Source organism: Letharia lupina, assembly GCF_014066315.1.
Source record: "Letharia lupina isolate WasteWater1 chromosome Unknown contig_1, whole genome shotgun sequence".
NCBI lineage: Eukaryota > Fungi > Ascomycota > Lecanoromycetes > Lecanorales > Parmeliaceae > Letharia > Letharia lupina.
In genome coordinates, this window is record NW_023502970.1 from 1726961 (window position 1) to 1738730 (window position 11770).

Genomic DNA, 11770 nt, shown 5'->3' on the forward strand with positions numbered 1-11770 from the left:
TTTATAAAATTAATAAAGACTATAATAAATTATATTATTGATTATAAAATATTTTAATTTTTTAATAAATATAATAATTTTTAATATAAATAACTATAGTAACTCTTATATCTTATTAATAATATTTTCTATTAAATAATTTATAAATATATATTATTTTAAGATATTTATAAAATAATTAATTATAAATCTCTTAAATAATATTAATATATATATTATTAAATATTTATAAACGATTTTTATAATAAAATACTTTATTTTATATAAAGTACTTATTAAAAATAATTTCTTAAAACTTATTTTTATCTTTAATAATAGCGTTATAAATTTTTATATAATAATTATCTTTCTTATTAACTTTTACTATTTTATAATAAATAAAATTATTAATTATATATATATTAATACTTTCGCTATTTAATTCTAATTAATTAAAGATAAGAATTATTTAATATTATTAATATAATTATTTATCTCTAAAATTAATTAATTTATATTTAATTACTTATATAAATATATTTATATTAATATTCTAAAATCTAAATTAATAAATAATTTTTATATTAAATTTAAATAATATATTTAAATAGCGAATTTAATAATAATTAAGATCTTTTTCTTTAATAAAGTATATTAAATTTTTATAATTCGTAAAGATCTTAATAAAGATATTAATATATTTTAATTTAAAATATTAATATTCTAAATAGCGAATAATTATTAATAATTTTTTATTATAAATTTAATAATTATACTTAATTAGAATTAAAAATTATTATAAAAAACTATCGAGTAAAATATTTTTTTATTATTATATTAAAAGAAAATATCTTTATTAATATAATTAAAAAAATTAATTTTTAAAATAATTTATTTTATTTTATTAAAATAATATAGAACTAAGACTTTAATAATAATTATTTTTAGAAAATAAAAAATCTCTTAATATATTAGAGATTAATTAAATATAATCTCTTCTATAATAAATTTTATTATAAATTTAACTATTTTAAAAAAATCTCTAATAAATTATTAATAAAAATTATAAAATTTAATAAAGATTTATATTTTTTTAAAATAAATAAATATAATTTATTTAATAATAATTTAAATTTTAATAAAATTTATTTATAACTTATTTATAGATATTAATAAATTTAAAAATTTAATTTTCTAAATATAAAATTTATATTTAAAAATATTTATTTAAAATCGATATTTTTTAATTTCTAGAAAATATATTTAATATATTAAATATTTTATTATAAATAAATATATTATTAAAATAAATTTAATAGAAATTATTTAGATATTTAAATAAAATATTATTTATATATTATTAATATATAATTAAATTATTAATTAGATTAAAGAAGAGAATTTAATATTTATATATTTAAAAAAAAAAAAAAAAAAAAAATTTTTATTATTAAGATATATATATAATTTATTAAATATAACTATAATATTTAATTAAATAAAATATTTATATTCTTAAATTCTTATTAAAATCTTATTTATTAATAAAATTAAATATTAATTTTTTTTAATAATAGCGTTTAGCTTTTAATAGTTTATATAAAAAATTATTTTTTATTTTATTTTTTCGCGAATAATATAAATAAAGTAAATAATATATAGCTTAATAATATAAATTTCTTCTTTAAATATTTATTTAAATACTTTTTTATTTATTTTAATTTATATTTTAATATTAGATAAATTTTATTTTTTAAATTTTTTATTTTATTAAAATTATTATTAAATTTTAATTTATAATTATAAAAATAATATAAAAAAAATATATTTATTTTAATTTTATTAAAAATATTAAGATAATTATAATACTTCGTAGATAATTTTAATTTTATCTTTTTAAAATTAATTCTATTTATATTATTAATTTAAATAAAGTAATTAAAATTATAATATTTTTTATATTTCTTTTCTAAATTATAAAAATAAGATTTATTAATTAATATATAAAAATTATAAGATATTTAAATAATAAAAAATATATATAATATAGATAGAGAGTTATTATAAATCTTATTTATTATTAATATAAATAGTTTATTATTTTTTTTATAAATTAATTAGTAGTAAATTACTATATTAATTTTAATAATATTAATAAATTTAAACTCTATTTTTTAATTATTTTTATTTTTATTTAATAAAAAGATATTTAAATTAATTTTATTATTATAAGTAAATAGAAAAAGACTTTATTTTTTTAATATAATAAATAAAAAAATAAATAATATAAATAATTAAAGCTTTAAAATTAATAGAAAAAGAAATTTATTTATTATTAATATTTAATTATTATTATAATTATATTAATTAAATAAAAAAAGTATTTTATCTTATAATATATTAAAAATTATCTTATATTTATTCATCTAAAATTTTTTAATTATTATATTATATTTTAATAATATAATTAATATTAGATATATTTCTTTTTAATATTTTTTTATTATTATTATAAAGAATAAATAATATATAATTAATTATTTTATAATTTAATTATTATAATTTTTTAATAATTTAAATTATAATAATAAGATTAATTCTAGATATAAAACTTTATATATTACTAAGATTAAAAACTTATTTATAATTATATAAATATTAATATATTTATTATTTATAAAAGAATTTTTAAATAAATAAATTCTTCTTTATAAAGAAAGTATATATTATATATAAAAAGAATAATATATTAAAGCGTTATTAGAAGTATTTATTAGATATATTTTAAAAGAAATTATTTATTTTTTAAATTTAATAAAAAATTATTATTATTTATAATATTAATATTATTAATTTTAAATTCTTTATCTATATCTATTATATAAAATTATATTTTTTTAAAGATTTTTTATTAATTTTAATTTAAGTAGTTATTATATAATTATTTTAATAATAATCTTTTATATTATAATTATAATATATTAATTTTTTTAATTTTAAATTAATTTTAATATTTAAAAATATAATAATTATAACTATAATAATAGATATAAAATATATATTAATTATAATTTATATAATAATTAACTTAATAATAATTTTTATAGATTTTTTATCTTTATATTTAATATAATATAAGTCATTTAATTTTTAAAAATATTTCTTTATAATTTTTAAAATAATAAATTCTCTTATAATTTTTTATAAATTTCTTTATTTTTTTTTAATTTTTTTAAGAGATAATACTCTATTATAATAATTTTATTAATATTAAAAATAATATCTAATTAAATAAAGTCTAAATAGAAATTAATAAAGAGTTAAATTTCTTATTATAAAGTATATATATTATATTATATATTATTATATTAATTTAAATTCTTATAAATATTAATTTATTTATTTATTTATTTATAATTTTATTAATAAATTAATATAAATTTTAAAATTTTAAATTTTTTTATATATAATATATTATATAATCTTATTATTAAATTATAAGATTATATAAATTATTTTAAAAAAAATTATAAAATAATAATCGCTATTAATTTTAAATTTCTATTTTATTTTAAAAAATTAATTATTTTAAATAGAATTAATATTATTAATAAATAGAGATAAATTTAAGATTTTAATTAATTTCTCTTTTAAATATCTAAATATATATTTTTTCTTAATTAAAAATAATTATAAATCTTTTATTAACTATAAATTAAAATTATTAACTTTTTATTATAAAGAAATTATATTTTTTTAAAAATTTTAAATTAATTAATTTATCTTTTTAATTATTTTATAAATTTAAAATAAATTATTAATAATTAAATTCTTTTTTATTATAGCGATATATTATTAAATAATAATCTTTTAAAAATTATTTTATTTTTAATAAATCTTATTTAATATAATTATAAATTTATTAAATTAATATTTAATTTAATATTATAATTATAAAATATTAATAATATTTTAAAATATTTTTATTAAATCTATCTTATTAACTATATTATCTAATAAAAATAATATTTATTAAAATTTAATTTATTTTTTTAATATTAAACTTTATTATAAAAAAGAAAATTTAAAATAAAATAAAGAGAAATTTAAATACTTTAAAAAAATAGATATTAGAAATATTAGATATATTAGAGAATAATAAAATTTCTTTAAAACGCGTTAAAATTATTTAATATTAAAAATAAAAAAAATCTATTATAAAGTTTAAGAGATATTTTTTTATAAAAATTAAATATATTTATCTCTTAATTATTTAAGATATTAAAATTATTTTAAATATTTTAAATAATACTTTTTTAAATATACTTACTTTATTTAAAAAGTTTTTTATCTTATAAAAAAATTATATATAAAAAGATTTATAAATAATATTTTAATAATATTAGCTATATTTTTTTAATTTATTAATTATATAAATAATTTAATATCTTATTTATCTTCTAATTTTTATTTATTAAATTTAATTTACTTTAAAATTAAATTATTTATTTAATAGATTTATTTAGAGATATAATAATTTAACTTAATTTCTTATTAAAATTCTTATTAAAATATTTTTTTAAATTTATTTATTAATAAAAATAAAATAAATAAGTTAATTTTAATTATAATATTAAAATTAATATAAATATAATATTAATATAGATATTTTAAATAAGATAATTAGAATATTAAATTATATAAATAAAAGAAAAATATTAAATAATAAATAAATATCTCTATTAAGATATATTAAATTTAAATATATAAGAAAATTAAATAATATATTAAAAATATAAAATATATTTATAATAGATTTAGAGAATAAATATATTTATAATTAATAGATTAATAGAATTATAAAAGAAATATTAATATATATAATAGAATAAGATAAAGTTAAATTTAAAAATCTTAAATTTATATATATAATTAATTATAAATTTAGAATTATTATACTTTTTAATTAAATTAATTAAATTATTATAAATAAATAAATTAATATTTATAAATATTAAATATTTATAATTATTAAAAAAATAGATATATATTATTAATATATAAAATAACTTTTTTATTTTTTATTAATATTTTAAGATTTTTTTTTAATTAATAAAATAAAATAAATTTATAAAATTTATAGAATTTATAGAATTTATAGAATTTATAGAATTTATAGAATTTATAGAATCTATAAAAAAAGATTAAAAATTATTTTAAAAATTATCTTAAAAATTATCTTAAAAATTATCTTAAAAATTATCTTAAAAATTATCTTAAAAATTATCTTAAAAATTATCTTAAAAATTATCTTAAAAATTATCTTAAAATTTACTTAAAATTTACTTAAAAATTATTTAAGTATTATTCGAGTATTATTCGAGTATTATTCGAGTATTATTCGAGTATTATTTAAGTATTATTTAAGTATTATTTAAGTATTATTTAAGTATTATTTAAAAATTATTTAAATTATTTAAATTATATTTAATATTATTATTATTATTATTATTATTAAAATTTAAATTATTTAAAAAATTATTTAAAAAATTATTCGAAAATTATTCGAAAATTATTCGAAAATTATTCGAAAATTATTCGAAAATTATTCGAATATTATTCGAATATTATTCGAGTATTATTCGAGTATTATTCGAGTATTATTTAAATATTATTTAAGTATTATTCGAATATTATTTAAGTATTATTTAAGTATTATTTAAAAATTATTTAAATTATTTAAATTATTTAAATTATTTAAATTATATTTAATATTATTATTATTATTATTATTATTAAAATTTAAATTATTTATAAAATTATTTAAAAAATTATTTAAAAAATTATTTAAAAAATTATTTAAAAAATTATTTAAAAAATTATTCGAATATTATTCGAATATTATTCGAATATTATTCGAGTATTATTCGAGTATTAATCGAGTATTATATAAAGATTATTTAAGTATTATTTAAGTATTATTTAAATATTTTTAAATATTTATAAAATTAAATTTAATAAATTTAATATTATTTAAAAGTATAAATTATATTTTATAATTTAAATAGAAATTTAATAAAAAAAAAATATATTAATAATTAATAAAATTAAAAATATCTAAAATTATATAATAGATTTTATTTATATTATTTATTAAATTATAAATTAAATAAATATTTAATATATTTAATATATTTAATTAAAATTTTAATTTTTTATAATTTTTTTAATAATTAATAAATATAAATATATAAATTAAATTTATAATTTTTTTTTAAATTAATATTATTAAGTAAATTTAATAAATAATATTTAAATTTCTTATTTTTAAAGAATTATAAAATTAAATTTTATAATTTTTAAAATATTTAAAAGTATAATTTACGCTTTATAATTTAAAAAAAATTAATAAAAAATAAAAAAGTTATATTATTTATAAATAATATATATTTATTTTTTTAATAATTAATAATTAATAATTATAAATATTAATTTATTTATTTATAATAATTTAATTAATCTAATTAAAAAATATAATAATTTTAAATTTATAATTAATTAATATATATAATAAAATAAAATAAATTTAAATTTAAAAATTTTAAATTTATATATAATTAATTATAAATTTAAATTTATTATAATTTTAATTAAATTAATTAAATTAATCTAATTATTTTTTTATATATTTTTATTAAAAATTTATATATAAATATTTTATATTTTAAAATACTTAGTTTATAATATATATAATTTTTTTATAATTTTTTAAATTATAAAACTCGTTTTATATTTTTTAATATTATAAAATTTATAAAATTTAATTTACTATTAATAAATTAAATAAATATTTAAATATAATAATTATATTAAAATATATTTAAAATTAATTAAGAATTCTTTTACTAATTTATATAATTTTTATAATTTTTATTATTCTATTAATTTATTAATATAAATATATTTATTCTTAATATCTATCGCGAAAATTCTATTAAATATTTTAAATATATATATTTTTTTTATTTATCTTTTAAAGTCTCTATTAATACTTTTAAATTACTTTTTAATAAATTTATTATTATTAATAATTAAGATCGTAAGCGAGCTTAATAAGTATTTATTACTATTTATAAATATATTAAAAATTAATAAAAAATTAAAAAAATTTATAATTATTATTATTATTTTATATATTTTTTTTAAATTAATAATACTCGATTAGCTATTTAATTAATACTATCTATTTTATTAGCTTAATAATTTATTTAATTAAATTATTAACTAATTACTAAGTTATTTAATTATTTATTTATTTAATTAGCTATTTAATTAGCTATTTAATTAAAATATTTAATTAAATAAAAAAAGAAATTATTATAAATATAATTAATAATAATAATAATATAATAAATTTATTATTTATAATTTTATATTAATTTAATTAATTAATATAAAAGAAGATATTATAATAAGTAAATATAAAGAATATATTATAGAGAAATTAAATAATAATAAAATTAATATTATTAAAAATATAACTTAACTCTCTAAAATTTTATATTATATACTCTTTATAATTTTATATTAAATTATTATTTAATAAGTAAAGAATATTATTATAATTTAATTTATTATCTCTATTATATTAATATAATATATTATTATAATAATATTATAAAAGAAAAATTATTATAATTATTATAATTAGTTAAATCTCTATAAAAGAAATATTAAATAATATATATTTATATAAATTAAAATTATTTAATATTTATAATTATTTTATTATTTAAAAATTTTATTATAATAAAAAATAATATAGAATTTATATTATTAATTAATATATTATTTTTATCTTAATTAATTAAATCTTTATAAAAGAAATATTAAATAATATATATTTAAATAAATTAAAATCTTTTAATATTTATAACTATTTTATTATTTAAAAATTTTTATTATAATAAAAGATATTTTTTTTAATAAGTTAAATAAGCTTAATAAACTTTATATTTTTTTTTTAAATTCTTATTATTCTTCTATTCTATTTTTTTTATAATTCTTTTAAATATTTTAAATCTATCTTTATTTAATTAAATTTATTAATTATTTATAAATAAATTTACTTTTTAAATTATTTAAAATCTTTTTATTAAAATTAAATTTATTATTATTAATTCTCTCTAATTATAAATCTATTAATTATCTCTCTATATATTATAAAATATTAATAATATATCTTTATAAATTTATAAATATTAAATTTATTAAAATACTTTTTATAAATTTATTATTTTTATTAATATAATTATTATAATTATTAATTAAATTTTTATATAAAATATTATTAACTTTTTTAATCTAATTTAATATATTAAAATCTTCTTTAAAATTAAATTAAACTTATTTAAACTTATTTTTTTATTATTTTATATAAAAAATTATTATTAAAATATAAAATATTATTAATAAATATTATTTCTAAATATTATAATATCTTTTAATTATTAAAAAGTATTATTTATATATAATAGTTTTTATAAAAAAATAAAAAATATTATAAGCTATTTAAGCGATTATAATATATTTTAATTTAAATTTTTTTTTATTATTTTAAAATTAAAAAAAGTTTTATAAAAATTAGAAGTAGAATTATAATTAGAATAATAATTAAAAAATTTATTATTATTTTTATATTATTAAAATTAATTATATTTATTCTTATTATTTAAATTTTTAATCTTAAATTTTATTATTTAATTAAATATATTTTTATTTAATTAATTTATTTACTTAACTCTTTATAATTAACTATTTATATTAATATCTTAATAATTTTAAAATATTCTTCTAAATATTTTTTAATAAATCTTTATTTATAATCTTTTTTAAATATTAATCTTTTAATTTAATTTTTTTAATTTTATATTATTATAATTTAAATATAAAAGTATAATTTATTTATATAAATAATTTAAATTTAATTAAATTTAATTATAATAAATAATTAATTTTTTATAAATTATTTTAAAAGTTTTAAAAAGTTTTTTTTTTAAGAAACTCTCTTTCTTTTTAATTTTTCGAGTTTTTTATTTATATAATTAAATAAATAATTATAAATATTAAAAATATAATAAATTATAATTGTCTTTTCTTTATTTATTAATTTTATAAATTTATAAAGAAAATTAATAAGCTAAATTAAATACTAAATTTATTAAAAATTAATTAAAAATCATTTAAACGCTTAAATTATAATTTCTATTTATAATTATTTTTTATTATTTAATTTTAAATAGATAATTAATTTATTTTTTAAAAAGTATATAATATTAATATAAAGAAGTAAAATATAAATTAATATTTAATAAATTAAATTTTAATAAATTTTAATATTTTAAAAGAATTTAAAAAAAAAAATTAATAATTTTTTTTTAGAAGATTAATATTTATTTAATATTAAAATATTTTTATTTTAAAGTTATTTAATTTATAATATAAAAAAAAATTCTTTATATTAATTATTAATATTTAGAGTTAATATTTAAAGTTAAATTATTATAGATAAATTATAAATATATTATTATTTAGAAGAATTTAAGAACTTTAATAAGAAGGTTTTAAATATTACTATATTATTTATATAATATAAAAAAAAGTATTCTATCTTTAAAAGATATATTATTAAATTTAATTTAAATTATATTAAAATATTATTTATAAATATTATTAAAGAAGAGTTAATTATAATCTTTATATCTATTATTAATTTATAGAATTTTATAAAAAGCGCTATTAATATTTAATATAATAGATTAAAAACTTTAATAGAGAGCTTTCGAACTATTAATCGTAATATTAAGATACTTTAATAATAAAATAAAGAATTTAATTAGAATATTATTTAAGTTAAAATAAAGATATTAATAATTATTATTTAGCTAAATAATAATAATAATAAATTATTTTATAAATAAGAAATTAATAATAAATTTTAAGATTTATATAATAGATATTATATTAATATTATAGAATTTATTAAAAAAAATAAGAAATTTAAATAAGATTTAAAGTATAAAGAATAATAGTTAAAAAAGTAATAATTTTATATATTAGCTAATTTAAAAAACTTCGATAAAAAAGATATAAAGATTATATCTTATTAGTCGAGTATTTCTATTAATAATATCTATTAAAACTTATATTATACTTATATTACGAATTATATAAAAAATTAAAAATTAAATAAATAATATCTTAATATTTTAAATTTTTATAATATTAATAATCGAAATAAGTAAGATAGTTAGCGTTAATATCTTAAAATAAAATTTAAATAAAGCGCTATAATCTTCTCTTTTAAATTTAAAAAAATATATTATATATAAGATTATTATAAATCTACTATATAAAATATTATTAAAATTAAAATAAATAAAGATATTTTAGATCTATATTAAATTACTTAAAAAATAATTAATATATTAAATAATATATTTGAAATATATGATAAGATTATTAAATTAAATATTAAGATATTTAATTCTAAATTTAATATAGAAGTAATAAATAAAAAGAAATTATTTAAGAACTTCTACGTATAATTCTCTATAATTATTACTCTCTTAAGATTTACTAATATTTATAAAAAATTTAATTTAAAATAATTAATCTCTATATATCTAAAATATCAAATTTTAAAATAATCTTCTAATACTTTTAAAAAATTAATTATTTTTTTATAAATATTAAATATAAATTTTTAGACTATTAATAATATATTAAATTTAAAAAATAAAAAATAAATTAATAAAAGTAATAAAAATTTTAAAAATTTTACTTTCTTAAATAATTAGCGTAATACTTTCTTTATTAAAATAAATAATAATATTACTATCGAAAATTTCTATATATAAAAATATAAATATTTTAAATTATTAATAAATAGAATTTAAAAAGAAGATAGATATTTTAAATATTTAAAGATTAAATATTATTTTAATAATAATAATATCTTATATAAAAATATAGATTTATTAATAAAAGAATAAGTTAATATAATTCTAAACGTTTTTATTATTAAAAAGAATATCTCTATCGATTTATTATAAGAATTAAAAAACTAAATATTTTTAAAAAACTAAATATCTCTAATTAAGTCGTCGTTAGAGATTTAAAAATCTTATATATAAAGATTAAAGAGTTAGAAAGAGAAAAGATACTCGCTTCTATCTCTCTATTCGCTTATACTATTACTATTAAAGTCTCTTTATAAATTAAATACTAATTAAACTTTTATAAAAAAAAAATTATATTAAAAAGATAAATTAAAATTAATTATCTTTTAAATATCGAAGCTTTAATATTAAGCTTTATAAATATATTTTTTATTAAAATAAATAAATTATCTAAAGTAGTATTAATATAACTTTATAAATTATAATTAATTAATAATAAATCTATTTTTATACTTAATATTATATATATAATCTTAATAAAACTCGCCTTAAAAGATTATATAGAAGAACTTTAATACTTAATTATCTTATTAAAATAATTTAATATTATTTTAAATATATTATAATTAGAATAATATAACTCTTATATATATTTTAAATCTAGAATTATTATATTTAATTTAAATTATTATATATTTAACTATTTATTATATAATAAATCTATTATTATTTAAAATAATAATAAATTTTTAAAAAAGAATTTAAATTATATAGTAAAGATTATATTTAAAAAAAAAGAATATAATAAAAATCTCTATCTATATCTTTAT